General features: G+C 41.1%; 3 long non-coding RNA genes across 3 annotated transcripts in view; 1 reads left to right on the top strand and 2 right to left on the bottom strand.

Moving 5' to 3' along the window:
• LOC117504894 overlaps positions 1-17,366 on the bottom strand; it is a 797,517-nt gene that overhangs the window by 611,141 nt on the left and 169,010 nt on the right. The gene's annotated exons all lie outside the window — the stretch shown is intronic.
• The window catches only part of LOC117504911, an 84,270-nt gene that overhangs the window by 9,090 nt on the left and 57,814 nt on the right, over positions 1-17,366 (bottom strand). The gene's annotated exons all lie outside the window — the stretch shown is intronic.
• On the top strand, positions 259-15,685 carry LOC117504876. The gene is made up of 3 exons (XR_004558934.1): positions 259-309; positions 4,377-4,507; positions 15,627-15,685. It is a non-coding gene; the product is annotated as an uncharacterized LOC117504876 (long non-coding RNA).

Below are 17,366 nucleotides of genomic sequence, written 5' to 3'. Positions count from 1 at the left end.
ACTGTTAAGTTTGCAAGTTTTCCCACTTACTGGGAAAACTTTTCTCCTCTTTTTGGTGGATCCACTGGTGCTATGGAGGAGCCACTCTCTTTTGGGGGATTTCAGCTTTTTTTGCCAAGTCACCTGGGTCATTTTTTAGATCAGTGCAAATCCATTGTGTTGTAAATTCCTTTTAGTTGTATTAGTTGTTATTTAGGTCAGGCATCGATTTGGACAGCCCCAATGCGCTGTTAGCTTCGGTTGCGTTAGGACCAGTTATTTTTGGTTCCAACAACGGTGCTTTTAAAGTAGAATTCCTTCGTGAAGAGGGTGAGTTACTTATTTGCAGAGGGTTTTCTGTTTTATCGGGGATGGATGTTCCGTTGTGTTGTTAGTGATTCTTTCCTAGTGGGGATGTTTTAAATTATTTGGTATTATTGGCTAAGTGCTAAGCTAACTACCCACCATGTGGTCTGTTTAGACGATGTTAGAATATTATGTTAAATAAGTTCAGTCAACAGTTAATATAATGGAGGCAAAGCCTTTGTCCGAGCAGCGTTTTTCTCTGTGGAAAAAATATTGAAGTTGTTTGTAATAAAGTGAACATTCGATTGGACAATATTATTTTAATAATTTTCTTCAGGGGTTGATGATTTCATTAAAAAAGTGATGTTTACACAACAAAAGATAGGCAGGTTATATTTTGCCAGATGGCAAACAGGCACCTAGCATTTGACCGGATCTCCCCGTTGATTGGCTCGTTCAAATGACATCATCGTAGAGTTTATTTCAACATGGCTGCGCCCTCTGCAAAGTTGAACTGGACGATATTGCCCCGTACACGGCACCGGCTGCCGGCCATCTAAATTTATTTGCGACGGAATGGAACAGCTGCGGTTGGACAGGAACTTAAAGGCGATCGGAGTTTAAGATCTCCTTATTTCACATTCATGAGAGTTGCTCGATATTGGTGATTTTCATTATTGAAAATTGGCATATTTTGCCATTCACTATTTTCAGGGGTGGAGTGATTGAAGGTTTTGCAGACATGACACTGACAGGGAAAAAACAGGATAAACACATGTGCCGATGTGGACTTCTGTATTTTCATTTTTATTCTGTCTTGAATTTGCAGGTTTTGTTTATCATCCCTGCCCTACACAGAAAATTACCAAGACTGCAAAAATTATTTCCACCGTGGGGCGAAAAGTGCCGTTGGAAATAATTTCGGGCACGGTGGAATTCGGGCAGGACTATGCCACGTTTTTGAACTGCTTTTAGTATCCGAGAATCCCTCTGGCAGTAGGTGATTTTCTGTTCCAATTCAAACGACTTCATGGAACCCAAAACGGCATAGAATCCCTCTCTATCAAGGCACACTAATTCCAACTCCTATGCTCCCTGCATGTTAAACACAGCCATTCAAGTTTGTCTGTTAAGCAGCAAATCTGCATATAAAGGCTCTGAACTGTTCCTGTGTGTCCATGTCTGCTCTCTGACTGGAGTTCTGTGGTGGATAAAGTAGATCAGCAAATTATCAGTTCTATACATATTACATTCCCAACACCGCTGAAAAAAATGAGGGGAGTATATGAGTTGCTGCAAACTTTACACCAAGGGCCCTCTGATGGCCATTTTTGGTCGATGAAAACATCGCCGAGCTCAATACAAAATATGTTCACTTTTCAAATGGGTTAAACTCGTCAATAAAGTCAATTTAATGTGCAGTGGTTCATTTCAGGTCAGCTTGGTGTATAAATCTCATCGTTTCATGCAGTGAGAGCTGTCAGCTGGCTGTTAGAGACAAAACCAAACCAGCTGATTTCAATAGATAATCAATGCAGCCTGAGCTTCTTTTCATCAGGCGGCCAGTCGCGGAGGTGCAAATTCTCATCTTCGGATTGGCCACTTTGCCAGAAATGACCGTCTCTGCTGCAACCCATATGTATAATGTGTTGCCAATCTGACAACATCGTCTGGTGTTCATCCACGTTTCAAAGATGTAAAGACAAGACCAGAGGAGGTCAAACCATTCGTATCTGTGGATGATAGATAGAAACATTTAGAAGTAGATGGAAGTATATTTATGTAGTACAGCTAAAAGTCAAGTGGTTGTGCATTACTTTACAGGTATGATTATTTTTTGTTACTTCACGTTGAAAAGATATATTTGTAAGTTCTTGTGAGAAAACTACTAGATGAGTGACTGGGCTCGACAATAGCACAGGTCCGATGGCCCGGCGGCCTTTTTTACATGTTCCGGGCCACCACGGGCCAGTGAAGTTCATATTTCACTGGCCCGTATGGGCCAGTAAGAATTAAAATCGCTTTGGGCAGATTTATTAGTCTAATGCCGCGTTCACACCGGGCGCGATCAGATGCTACAAATTCGCGGGGGTCGCGTGGCAACGGACGCGCCTCCTTCACCCGGTGTGTCGCTCTGCTTTTGCTGCGAAAATTCGCCCCGGTGCGTCATCAAATAGGAGGAGCTTCCATTCAGCTCGCCGGCTCCGGTTGTCCGTCAAGTTAACATGACGGACCTTGATCACACGGAGCGAGTTGTTGTGGAAAGCTGACAAACGTCATGAGACGTTCCCAATTCAGGCAGTATCATTATTTGCTGCAGGAGCTGCGTCTGGATGATGGCTGCTTTCAGCGGTCCTTCTGTCTCTGCAGGACCCAACTTGAGGACCAACTGTCCCGTTCACGCGCGCACATGTAAACAATTAAAAGAAAAAGAAACTCCGCTCCCGCTGCTGTGGGGCTGCTGCTCCTGCAAAAACTCTTGTCATAGTTGTGAAATAAAGGACAAAAGAGACATATGTCCTGCTCACAGGCTGCTACCAGAGACAGGACATGTTGCACCACTTCGCAATGTTGGGAACATTGCCGATGTGCAGACAAACTTCGTCTGCAGGCGCATCTTCTGATGTGGCGCAAATTTCGCTTCAACATCGACGCGTCATTTTCACTTAAGCAAGATCGAGCGCAGTGAATATTATGAATTTCTTGAAACCTCCTGCCCCTGGGCAGAAACCAGGAAAGCAAAGGAAAGAACAGCTATCACTCTCAAAACAAGCACAGAAGAGGAAGGCTGCTGATGCTGAATATGAGAAGAAATGGGTGAGGAAAACTTGGCAAACTTCCTGGAAGAAAAGACGGCCATAGCTGGAGCGTGATGAGGAGAGTGAGGTTGTCTTCTGTGGAACTTGTAGGGCCATGCCAGAATATGCTAACAAGTAAGTATAAATATACCATGTCCTGGTAGACAATGTGGTATGATTTCATACGCCAGTTTAAAAGTCTAATCAGTATGCCCTTGTGGAAACCCCACAGTGACAACATTAGCAAGGGAACTTGGTTTATGAAATTTAACATATTAATTTTGTAAATGATCAAGAAATAAATTTATTTTTGTATTAATGTCTGAGTGTTGAAAAAATTCCTATCAGTTACCTACCGACATTTTTTTCAAAGTTTACTCACTTTAAGGTTTTTATCATGTAGTATAAGAATTTTGTGTTTGTTTTCAAGTGTTTTTACATTAAGGAAACCCAATTCTAATGTCTGAGTGTTGATTTAAAAAATTCTTATCAGTTACCCCCCGGTTCGGCACAGGCGTGAAAGTATGGGCCAGTGATATTTTCATCCGGGCCAGTAACTTTCAGATTCTACTGGCCCTGTGGGCCAGTGCATAAATTGCCTTACTGTCAAGCCCTGAGTGATTTTGAATGAGAGTGTCATTTGAGTTTTTTTTTTGTTTGTTTGTTTTTTCTTGCCAAAATGGGAGCTGCACTTACTGTAATTTAATTTATTATCTGGAATAGCACCAGATTGCATAGTCAGAGCTTCCAGAATTGAAACTTTTTCTGGGGGTTTGCCCCCTGGTAATTTTTGTTTTCAGCTTTTTTTTCATTTTTCACCACTTTCATCCCTAGAGATGGTGAATATAAAATCAAACTTTCTACATCTTATGCAACATTTGAATTTGGAAACATTTATAATGTCTCATTGTAAGTGAAACTGTCCCATTACTTTGCCACGAAATGGGGACAATGTCTCATTGTCTTCATTTCTCTTCCTGATGACTAAGTTCAGAACACTTAATTTTATTTTAACACCATCTTAGTTTGATTTAAACAAACATCTTATAGGCATTAATATCATCTCTCTCTGTTGCGAATCAGCTGATTGCAGCAGGTACGTAAGGAAAATCTGGATGTCAGGTGATCTCTGAGATCAGGGTTGGAGTGTCCTGCTTTAGGACTTCAGTGTTGTCTCACACTTGTGATTGTTCAGCCTGGGCACCAGAGCAGCAGCAGATGATTAAATCACCCTGTTTTTAGTATTTCCTCCACTTGGTTGTTGACTCTCTCTTTCTTTTGTGTGTTTTAAAGTCTTTCTACAAATATGCCTGGAGTCCAGCAGCTGAGGTACATGTTGAAACTACAGCGAACACCTGCTGATGAAGGAATGAACACAGACCAGAAAGAAGAAATGTGTAATTTAAAAGAAGAGAACAAAAGAGGTAAAGGGCTGGATGCTGTTTTTAATCCTCTAAATCTCTCCTACAGAACGGGTTTTTTCACTCAGCTTTGTTTGTGTTACTGATACTTTATAACATGTTATAACAGTCAAATATTTTTCTCATCAGGCATTCCTCCTTTTCCTTGGTAACTTGCCGGCTTTGCTGCCTGAATTGTGTAAATGTGGAAGTGTGCAGAATTGTGGGTTTGCCAAAGAAAGAGCGAGAGAAAAAAAGAGGCTGTGCTGGAAGTCTGGTCCAAGAAACAGTCTTTGCTAATAGAACTATCTTTGGTTTTGTGATAGCAGTCAGTTTAGCCTGCTAGCATGAGTGGCGTTAGCAAACATCTTCAGGTCAGGCCAGGAAACATCACCGGTTTAGAACTGATGCACTTAACTATAGTTACAGGCACATCATCAAGGCAGGACGTAGCACAGGTAAGCTAACGTCTGGTTTTTGTTTTTGTCTTGCAAATAACATTTTATAACACGGAACTGTACTTTCATCAAATGTTTAGACACGAGCCTTTTCGTAAAGTTGAGCAAACAACTGTACAAGATCTCTAATCTGGAAATTTCATTTTATTTTCCACTAAAAAAGAAAAAAGTTTGAGGGATTCTGCAACTGAACTAGTGTGAATGAAACGCTGTTTGGTGCATATAAGGTGTCTGTTATACAGGATGAGGGCAGTTGTGCATCTTAAAACGTGACTGATCTGCAGAGGTGATGCAAAAACACTTTACTGTGTAACAGTTTCAGTGGCCTCGTGGAGGTGGGGTGCCACAGATGACGTAGCATTTCCAGGGAGATCTGCTACTTTTTTGACATACGCCATGTGCTGACTTTGAGCCTCTCTCTATCTATCTATCTATATATATAAATAAATAATTTGTCACCAGCGACAATATATGCATGGTATTGATAAGATTTTATTGATGCCATTATCAATTCTGCTTATCAAGCCGATTCCTTATCGATTCCCTTATAAACATTTTGATAGAAGCTCTGAAATGCAATCTGGGACTATTCCAGACAATAAACTGCAGTGAGTGCAGCATCCATTTAGTGAGGAAAAAAACAACTTTCCTTCTTCAAATTCATTCCAGTGATATTCTGCACTTACTAGGATGCAGCAGTTTTCCAGCTTGGCAGATAGTTCTGGAGGAAATCACTGAAGAAATTAACAAATTGAAAATATGGTTTGACCGAAACAAATTGTCATTAAACTTAGATAAAAGAGGGATAAGTTGGAGGTTTACCCACAATCTCAATTCTCTTTTGTTCCCCTTCCTCTTGGCCCTACGCCTACCCCTTTAAAACAAGGGGTAAGGCGAAGGGGTACGCCTCTAGCCCTATGAATTGAGACACCCCTCTGCCTTAGGAGAAAAAAACTGCTCGTCTCAAACTGCCGTTTTCACTGTTTAACATGGCAACCGAAATACAACTTGTTGTAGTAGCCTGTTTGCTCTTTTTATTTTCTCGCCTTTCTGCGTAAATGCAAAGAAATAGAAGAAGTCGCAGATTTCTTCGACGCATCGCAATCATGTCATGTTAATTAATTTGTAATTTCTAATAATAATAATTAATAGTATTAATAAATGATTTAGTAATTTATTAATGTTAATAGTACTAGTGATTAATATTGTTTGATTAATCATTAATTGATTGATCAGTAATTAATTCATTAGTAATTAAAATAATTTATAATAATAATATATTAATTTATATAGCTCCAAATCACGACTAATCGCCTCAAGGCACTTCACAAACATTTAAAAGCAGAATAAAATGAAATAAGATTAAAACACAATAAAAAATAAAATAAAAAAACACTCATAAAATACTAATGATAAAACAGGAAAACTATTTAAAATAAACACAAAATATATCAGTCTGTGTGCAATGAATGTATACATTATACAAGTTTCACTTTTTGAATGGAATTACTGAAATAAATCAACTTTTTCATGATATTCTTATTACACTCAACAAAAATATAAACGCAACACTTTTGGTTTTGCTCCCGTTTTGTATGAGATGAACTCAAAGATCTAAAACGTTTTCCACATACACAATATCACCATTTCCCTCAAATATTGTTCACAAACCAGTCTAAATCTGTGATAGTGAGCACTTCTCCTTTGCTGAGATAATCCATCCCACCTCACAGGTGTGCCATATCAAGATGCTGATTAGACACCATGATTAGTGCACAGGTGTGCCTTAGACTGCCCACAATAAAAGGCCACTCTGAAAGGTGCAGTTTTGTTTTATTGGGGGGGGGATACCAGTCAGTATCTGGTGTGACCACCATTTGCCTCATGCAGTGCAACACATCTCCTTCGCATAGAGTTGATCAGGTTGTCAATTGTGGCCTGTGGAATGTTGCTCCACTCCTCTTCAATGGATGTGCGAAGTTGCTGGATATTGGCAGGAACTGGTCCACGCTGTCGTATACGCCGGTCCAGAGCATCCCAAACATGCTCAATGGGTGACATGTCCGGTGAGTATGCTGGCCATGCAAGAACTGGGACATTTTCAGCTTCCAACAATTGTGTACAGATCCTTGCAACATGGGGCCGTGCATTATCCTGCTGCAACATGAGGTGATGTTCTTGGATGTATGGCACAACAATGGGCCTCAGGATCTCATCATGGTATCTCTGTGCATTCAAAATGCCATCAATAAAATGCACCTGTGTTCTTCGTCCATAACAGACACCTGCCCATACCATAACCCCACCGCCACCATGGGCCACTCGATCCACAACATTGACATCAGAAAACCGCTCACCCACACGACGCCACACACGCTGTCTGCCATCTGCCCTGAACAGTGTGAACCGGGATTCATCCGTGAAGAGAACACCTCTCCAACGTGCCAAATGCCAGCGAATGTGAGCATTTGCCCACTCAAGTTGGTTACGACGACGAACTGGAGTCAGGTCGAGACCCAGATGAGGATGACGAGCATGCAGATGAGCTTCCCTGAGACGGTTTCTGGCAGTTTGTGCAGAAATTCTTTGGTTATGCAAACCGATTGTTTCAGCAGCTGTCCGAGTGGCTGGTCTCAGATGATCTTGGAGGTGAACATGCTGGATGTGGAGGTCCTGGGCTGGTGTGGTTACACCTGGTCTGCGGTTGTGAGGCTGGTTGGATGTACTGCCAAATTCTCTGAAATGCCTTTGGAGACGGCTTATGGTAGAGAAATGAACATTCAATACACGAGCAACAGCTCTGGTTGACATTCCTGCTGTCAGCGTGCCAATTGCACGCTCCCTCAAATCTTGCGACATCTGTGGCATTGTGCTGTGTGATAAAACTGCACCTTTCAGAGTGGCCTTTTATTGTGGGCAGTCTAAGGCACACCTGTGCACTAATCAGCATCTTGATATGGCACACCTGTGAGGTGGGATGGATTATCTCAGCAAAGGAGAAGTGCTCACTATCACAGATTTAGACTGGTTTGTGAACAATATTTGAGGGAAATGGTGATATTGTGTATGTGGAAAAAGTTTTAGATCTTTGAGTTCATCTCATACAAAATGGGAGCAAAACCAAAAGTGTTTATATTTTTGTTGAGTGTATAAGACCAGCACCTGTATGTATGTTGGGCTGCATCTCGTTCTGTTCAATCAATCAATTTTATTTATATAGCGCCAAATCACAACAAACAGTTGCCCCAAGGCACTTTATATTGTAAGGCAAGGCCATACAATAATTACGTAAAAACCCCAACGGTCAAAACGACCCCCTGTGAGCAAGCACTTGGCGACAGTGGGAAGGAAAAACTCCCTTTTAACAGGACGAAACCTCCAGCAGAACCAGGCTCAGGGAGGGGCAGTCTTCTGCTGGGACTGGTTGGGGCTGAGGGAGAGAACCAGGAAAAAGACATGCTGTGGAGGGGAGCAGAGATCAATCACTAATTATTAAATGCAGAGTGGTGCATACAGAGCAAAAAGAGAAAGAAACACTCAGTGCATCATGGGAACCCCCCAGCAGTCTAAGTCTATAGCAGCATAACTAAGGGATGGTTCAGGTTCACCTGATCCAGCCCTAACTATAAGCTTTAGCAAAAAGGAAAGTTTTAAGCCTAATCTTAAAAGTAGAGAGGGTGTCTGTCTCCCTGATCTGAATTGGGAGCTGGAGAGGAGCCTGAAAGCTGAAGGCTCTGCCTCCCATTCTACTCTTACAAACCCTAGGAACTACAAGTAAGCCTGCAGTCTGAGAGCGAAGCGCTCTATTGGGGTGATATGGTACTATGAGGTCCCTAAGATAAGATGGGACCTGATTATTCAAAACCTTATAAGTAAGAAGAAGAATTTTAAATTCTATTCTAGAATTAACAGGAAGCCAATGAAGAGAGGCCAATATGGGTGAGATATGCTCTCTCCTTCCAGTCCCCGTCAGTACTCTAGCTGCAGCATTTTGAATTAACTGAAGGCTTTTCAGGGAACTTATAGGACAACCTGATAATAATGAATTACAATAGTCCAGCCTAGAGGAAATAAATGCATGAATTAGTTTTTCAGCATCACTCTGAGACAAGACCTTTCTAATTAACGCTTGCTTGCCTCTACTGGTGGTTGGCTCTCACTGCGGTATTGTATCACTTCCTGTTCCGGAGCACAGCTGTGTTTTGCTGTATCTGTTAGCTGTTTAATCTGCGCAGTTAGATTGATCTAGATAACGATTTGTTTCACAGTGTTATCTTCACGTGCCTTAACTAAAGCACTCCCTCTGCTGAATCACCTCTAAATTATTTACACGTTATTTACTTTGCGTGTTTTTAGGAATCCGCTAGCTTAGCGCAGCTACTAGCTCTTAGCCGGTTTAGCATGGCAGCTTCTCCTGTCTCTCCCGCACTTTTCTGCTCTGGGTGTGAAATGTTTAGTTATTCCTCGGCCTCCTTTAGCAGTACTGGTACTTGTAATAAGTGTAGCTTATTCATAGCTTTGGAGGCCAGGCTGGGCGAATTGGAGACTCGGCTCCGCACTGTGGAAAATTCTACAGCTAGCCAGGCCCCTGTAGTCGGTGCGGACCAAGGTAGCGTAGCCGCCGTTAGTTTCCCTCTGGCAGATCCCGAGCAGCCGGGAAAGCAGGCCGACTGGGTGACAGTGAGGAGGAAGCGTAGCCCTAAACAGAAGCCCCATGTACACCGCCAACCCGTTCACATTTCTAACCATTTTTCTCCACTCGGCGACACACCCGCCGAACAAACTCTGATTATTGGCGACTCTGTTTTGAGAAATGTGAAGTTAGCGACACCAGCAACCATCGTCAATTGTCTTCCGGGGGCCAGAGGAGGAGACATTGAAGGAAATTTGAAACTGCTGGCTAAGGCTAAGCGTAAATTTGGTAAGATTGTAATTCACGTCGGCAGTAATGACACCCGGTTACGCCAATCGGAAGTCACTAAAATTAACATTGAATCGGTGTGTAACTTTGCAAAAACAATGTTGGACTCTGTAGTTTTCTCTGGGCCCCTCCCCAATCGGACCGGGAGTGACATGTTTAGCCGCATGTTCTCCTTGAATTGCTGGCTGTGTGAGTGGTGTCCAAAAAATGAGGTGGGCTTCATAGATAATTGGCAAAGCTTCTGGGGAAAACCTGGTCTTGTTAGGAGAGACGGCATCCATCCCACTTTGGATGGAGCAGCTCTCATTTCTAGAAATCTGGCCAATTTTCTTAAATCCTCCAAACCGTGACTATCCAGGGTTGGGACCAGGAAGCAGAGTTGTAGTCTTACACACCTCTCTGCAGCTTCTCTCCCCCTGCCATCCCCTCATTACCCCATCCCCGTAGAGACGGTGCCTGCTCCCAGACTACCAATAACCAGCAAAAATCTATTTAAGCATAAAAATTCAAAAAGAAAAAATAATATAGCACCTTCAACTGCACCACAGACTAAAACAGTTAAATGTGGTCTATTAAACATTAGGTCTCTCTCTTCTAAGTCCCTGTTGGTAAATGATATAATAATTGATCAACATATTGATTTATTCTGCCTAACAGAAACCTGGTTACAGCAGGATGAATATGTTAGTTTAAATGAGTCAACACCCCCGAATCACACTAACTGCCAGAACGCTCGTAGCACGGGCCGAGGCGGAGGATTAGCAGCAATCTTCCATTCCAGCTCATTAATTAATCAAAAACCCAGACAGAGCTTTAATTCATTTGAAAGCTTGACTCTTAGTCTTGTCCATCCAAATTGGAAGTCCCAAAAAACAGTTTTATTTGTTGTTATCTATCGTCCTCCTGGTCGTTACTGTGAGTTTCTCTGTGAAGTTTCAGAACTTTTGTCTGACTTAGTGCTTAGCTCAGATAAGATAATTATAGTGGGCGATTTTAACATCCACACAGATGCTGAGAATGACAGCCTCAACACTGCATTTAATCTATTATTAGACTCAATTGGCTTTGCTCAAAATGTAAATGAGTCCACCCACCATTTTAATCATATCTTAGATCTTGTTCTGACTTATGGTATGGAAATTGAAGACTTAACAGTATTTCCTGAAAACTCCCTTCTGTCTGATCATTTCTTAATAACATTTACTCTGATGGACTACCCAGCAGTGGGGAATAAGTTTCATTACACTAGAAGCCTTTCAGAAAGCGCTGTAACTAGGTTTAAGGATATGATTCCTTCTTTATGTTCTCTAATGCCATATCAATCAATCAATCAATCAAATTTTATTTATATAGCGCCAAATCACAACAAACAGTTGCCCTAAGGCGCTTTATATTGTAAGGCAAGGCCATACAATAATTACGTAAAACCCCAACGGTCAGAACAATTCACAGACAAATATACAAGAATTTCTGTTGGTGCACAGGGCAGGAGGATCGCCAACACAAATACAACTCCCATCTCTGGATGGAGCTGCACCTTAAACAGAGAGGAAACAAACAGAATCAGACATCAGAAAGACAAAAAATACTGTATAATTTGCCAGCATTAATCAACAAGGGAAAAAAAAAGAAATACTAAGGTGATCGCTGGCCGCTAGCCCTAAGCTTCACTTAAAGACCCAGAATTTAGAATTTAGGTAAAGTTTAGGCCGAGGCACACTCTAATTACTAATAACATAGAGTAAAAAGCGTAAAACAAAACTGCACCAGTATGCTAGCCATATGAAAGGGAAAACAAGTGCATCTTAAGTCTGGACTTGAAAATCTCCACAGAATCTGATTGTTTTATTGATGCAGGGAGATCATTCCACAGAACAGGGGCACAATAAGAGAAAGCTCTGTGACCTGCAGACTTCTTATTCACTCTAGGGACACAAAGTATTCCTGTACACTGAGAACATAAAGCCCGGGCCGGTACGTAAAGTTTAATTAGGTCAGCTAGGTAGGGAGGCGTCAGTCCATGAATAATTTTATAGGTTAGTAGCAGAACCTTCATTTCATTTCTACTTTTGTGTTCCTTTGGCTGAGTATTCTTGTGCAGCATCACATGTGGCCACCAGGTGGCAACCTACATCCAAATTGGTTTGCCACACTGCACTCAAACTTACAGAGGCCCCTTTACTCTGTTATGGGTGCAAATTCTGCAAGTTTCATGAAAATCTTTGTAAAGTGGTCCAATAAAAATGGTGCAAAAAGGGTCAATACCAAAACCAGCCACAAAACTCTCTTTGCAACTGAAACTAGAGATGCTGTGTGACAATATGAGCCATATTTCATCACTTTAGACTTGGGGCGTATGGAGAAATCACTGTTCGAAAAAAATGGTAATTTTGCATTTTTGCAGCAAAAAGCGCGCCCTATACTTGTGCGCCCAAAGTTGGCCACCAAAATTTTAATCAAAATCAAAGTAAGCGGTCCTAATCTATCATCACATGCATAAAAGACTTTGGGTGACTTAAGGCCGCAGGCCACACCGCCCCTGTGAAAATGTACACAATTACAAAAAAATTGTGATTTGCAGCGCCACCTGTGGGCTGCGCCCTGAGTCAGCCACCAAAACTTTCATGTTTTTGGAGAGTCCAAACCCAATAGATTAAGACAAATGAAAATCAATTTGGCTCACTCAGGGCGCACGGAAATATGAGCATTTAAAAACCTAAATTTTGTGATTTTGCCATTTTGGCTCATTTTCGCCCCAAATTTCCAGTACCCCCTAAAATAAAGTGAACCTTATCAAGGATTTAAAAAGATGTGATTTTTGTTCGTTTTTAACATATATCTACCAATTAAAAAAAAAAAATAAAGGACAAATTGGGACAAATCTGACAGGGTCATAAATGACCACCTGCCTGACAGGCTCTTAATTTTTTTCGGTGTTGATCACTGGACACAGAAAGTACGCAGTTTTTAACCAAGTCTACGCAACACTCCGCGACTGTATTTAAATCTACACTGTACACCAAGTCTCCACAAGTCAACACACCAAGGCCAAAAATCCTTTTATCAGTACATTCCTGGATTGATACATTTTATTCATCCCACTGGACTTTGCTGACAGTGAAGCATCAAAACCACAGAAGAAGAGGCGAGCCAAGCTTCCACGTTCAGAGGACATGTCCATTGCTCATGGACAGATTTCAATCATGTTGACCTTAAGACAATGTTCCATAAACTCCATCGTGATGTAAAATGTGCAACCAGAGGAGATAAAACACAAGACCAGGTCTATACAAGCATTGCTAATGTCTATACAGACAGACAGAGACTGTCCCACCTGCTATTTTAATTCTGGACAATTTACTGAGCACCGCTCATAGAATTTCAGTTAGTCTCATCAAGAAACAGGTGGAATATACCGGAAAGCTGTGCATGTTGGCAAAACCACAAACGGAGGATGAAGAGACAATATTTCCTTCCATAATTAAGTGGTTTTGGTTCTTCTTGTCATTTTGTGACATTTGGTTGATAAACAGGTGTATGTTTCCTGCCTGTGTCGTCTGTGGACACGGACCATTAACTCTTCGCTTATGTCTACTTGATATTTTCTCCTGCTCGACTGATGTCTACTTAAAATACTTGTCGTTAGTGATTAAAATTGGTTGACAAGACCGAGGATTTTTTTTTTTTATTTGCACATTAAAATAAACAGCTGCTTGGAGATTATAATGACTGTGCTACTTACAGTCACTCACACACACAGAAATGTGCACACACACACACAGACCACTGACTTCATGAATGAAACTGGGTCAATAAAAAGATATTTGTGCAAATATATATATATATATATATATATATAGTAATGGTTTTAGGAGCCGCGCGTTGCCTGACACAGCAGCAGCTTGGAACAGATCAGATCCGTGTAACTTTCAACACTAATATTTGTGAATGTGTGGGTGTCAGAGTAAGTTTAATACTTTCCTGACATGATTTAATGTTAATTAATTTTACTGGCTCGATATCCAGGTCAGAATGACATTTTAACACGTATTTTGCGAGTGTTTTTCTGAGTGTGTTCAGTCATGAATCCCCATTGAAAATGGATTAACATCTAGGAACTTCTCGTCAATATTTTGTCTGGTTAGGAGGCGTCATGTCGCTGTCCATGAAGGGACGTTCACGTTTAGTGGACAGCGTTGGGAGTGTGAACTCTAGTTCTCATATATAACCTCTTTGATTGGAGCATAACTAGCAAGGCTACTTTGTGTTGCTGGTTTTAACAAAAAAGTTATGATCATTAATTGAGCCTTAAAAAAGGAGCATTTTAACACTAAGTGCTTAATAAAATGGTTATAATAAAAATGTTGGAAAAAAGGCTTGAAATTGAAAGTTTATTAAACGTCTGGACGTTGAATAAACGGCCAAAAGCTCTTTGAACTTGTGTATCAGATGGTAAAAAGTGTTGCAGAAATTCAGTCCATTAATGTTTTTGTTTTTGCAAACAGCAACATTACAAAGTATGAATTAAATTATTTGGCTTATATATTTTTAATGAGTTGTAATGTCACTATAGATGTGTTCATATCATATTTGATGACTTTTGACATCTTATTCGAGTGCCATGTATTTAGTAATAATCATCCATCTTCTGTACCCGCTTACAACAATTAAGGGTCATCAGGGGTCAGAGCCCATTGCAGCTGTCATGGAGGGTGAGGCGGGTACACCCTGGACAGGACGACGATCTGTCACAGGGCCACATATAGACACACACACACACACCAAGGGTCAATTTAAAGTTTTCAGTTCACCTAACATGCAGGTCTTTGGATGTGTGAGGAAGCTGCAGCACCCGGAGAGAACCCACATAAACACGGGGAGAACATTCAAACTCCACACAGAAAGGCCACAGGTGGGAATCGATCCCATGACCTTCTTGCTGTGAGGCAACAGTGCAAACCACTAATCCACCGTGCTGCCCTAAATAATAATAATACATTTGTAAAGTATTTTAAATGAAGGAAAAAAAAAAAAACCTCAACAAAGTGTTGAACAAAGCTGCAGACGAACATGAAACAAACATCCCCATATCCCAAAATAAAAACAGTAACAGAAAAGAATTAAAAACAACAAGAAAAAATAATGAAAAGAAGATGAAAAACTTCAAACTAATTACAAAAAATGTTTTAAAAATAGTAATGGAGTCACATTTCAAATGCCAACAGGCAGCCTGTTCCACAAGATACGACCACATCAAAAAAAGGGCTCTGAAGCCTGCTGACTTCTTTTTAACCCTTGAGACACAGAGCAAGTCTGCATCCAAGGACCACAGGGCACGAGGAGGCACATAAGGCTAAACAAGTTCAGCAAGATAGTTGAGTTCATGACTGTTTAGAGCCTGAAATGTCGAACAAAATCTTGAAATCTCGTCCTCGAATCAGTGAAGGGAAGCCAGAATTTCTGTGATCAAACCTCCTGGTTTTCATCAAAACCCAAGCAACAGTAATTCTGTACCATCTGTAGACATCCTACACTATTTTATATCAATCCAGGAAATAAAACACTGCAATAGTCAGTTGTGGAAAACAAGGACGTGAATTACAATTTGTGAAATTTTAAAAAAATGCTAATGTACATTTCCACTTTATCAGTTCCATCAGTGCAAAAACTTACTGTCATCAGGTCAAACTCACCACTGATACTTTATTTTAGTGAGTGTTGTTTGAACATTTATTGTTAAATTAATTGTATTGTTTCTTTGCAGACATGCAGCCGTTGTTGGTGATTAAAGAAGAAACTCTCCCTGAACACCAGGAATGGAATCTGAGTGTTGACCAGGAGGACATTAAAGAAGAAGAGAAGCTGTGGATAAGTCAGCAGGGAGAGCAGCTTCAGCAGCTGGAGGAGGCAGATCTCACCAAGTTTGGTTTCACTGCCGTCCCTGTGAAGAGTGAAAATGATGATGAAAAACCAGAGTCATCACAGCTTCATCAAAGCCGAAGTGATGAGAGCACAGAGGCTGAGCCTGTAGCCAGCAGCTCATCTGTACACAGAACACTGACAGCAGAAGCTGATGGAGAGGATGATGGAGGACCACAACCAGCCAGCAACTCAGGTCCAAACAGTCATTTACAACCAGATACCAGTGGCAGGAGTTCAGACAGTTCTGGAACTGAGACTGATGACAGTGATGACTGGAAACAGACCAGAGAACTTCAGTCAAGTTTTAACTGTCGAAAAAATGCCAACATTATTCGTTCAGGCAACACTGATGAGAAACAGTTTAAAGGCTCTAAATATGAAAAAGCATCTGGTCACATGAACAACTCAGAGCAACAAAAGGAGAGGAAAGCAAGCGGAAAACCATTTAGCTGTTCTGATCAGAGTAAAAGACAGAAACAGAAGAGCACTCTGAACAAAGACATTAGAATTCATACAGGACAAAAACCATTTGTCTGTTCTGAGTGTGGTCAAAGTTTTGGAGAAAAGGGCACCCTGAACAGACACATGATAATTCACACAGGACAAAAAGCATTTGTCTGTTCTGAGTGTGGACAAAGATTTGGACAAAAGGGCACCCTGAACAGACACATGATAATTCACACAGGACAAAAAGCATTTGTCTGTTCTGAGTGCGGTAAAAGGTTTGGACAAAAGGCCGACCTGAAAACACACATGATAATTCATACAGGGCAAAAAGCATTTGTCTGTTCTGAGTGTGGTCAAAGTTTTGGAGAAAAGGGCACCCTAAACAGCCACATGATAATTCACACAGGACAAAAAGCATTTGTCTGTTCTGAGTGCGGTAAAAGGTTTGGACGAAAGGGCGACCTGAAAACACACATGATAATTCATACAGGGCAAAAAGCATTTGTCTGTTCTGAGTGCGGTAAAAGGTTTGGACTAAAAGGCCGCCTGAAAACACACAAGATAATTCATACAGGGCAAAAAGCATTTGTCTGTTCTGAGTGCGATAAAAGGTTTGGACGAAAGAGCGACCTGAAAACACACATGATAATTCATACAGGGCAAAAACCATTTCTCTGTTCTGAGTGTGGTAAAAGTTTTGGAGAAGAGGGCACCCTGAACAGACACATGATAATTCACACAGGACAAAAAGCATTTGTCTGTTCTGAGTGCGGTAAAAAGTTTGGACGAAAGGGCGACCTGAAAAAACACATGATAATTCATACAGGGCAAAAAGCATTTGTCTGTTCTGAGTGCGGTAAAAGGTTTGGACAAAAGGGCGACCTGAACAGACACATCATGATTCATACCAGACGTGCCATTTAGCTGTTCTGATCAGAGTAAAAGACAGAAACAGAAGGGCACTCAACAAACACATGATAATTCATAGTCATTCACTGCCCCGGCCAAAAAATGAGCCATTCACCAGCTCATCTACAAACAATATGCAGGTGCACCCAGATGCAGAACAGCAGGAACGAGAAGAGGAATTGGAAAGTGAGATTGAAGAATCAAGAAAAATGGACATGAAAGAGCA

The sequence above is a fragment of the Thalassophryne amazonica genome, chromosome 23, assembly GCF_902500255.1.
Source record: "Thalassophryne amazonica chromosome 23, fThaAma1.1, whole genome shotgun sequence".
Lineage (NCBI taxonomy): Eukaryota > Metazoa > Chordata > Actinopteri > Batrachoidiformes > Batrachoididae > Thalassophryne > Thalassophryne amazonica.
Note: the sequence above shows the minus strand (reverse complement) of the source record. Positions and strands in the feature narration are given on the sequence as shown.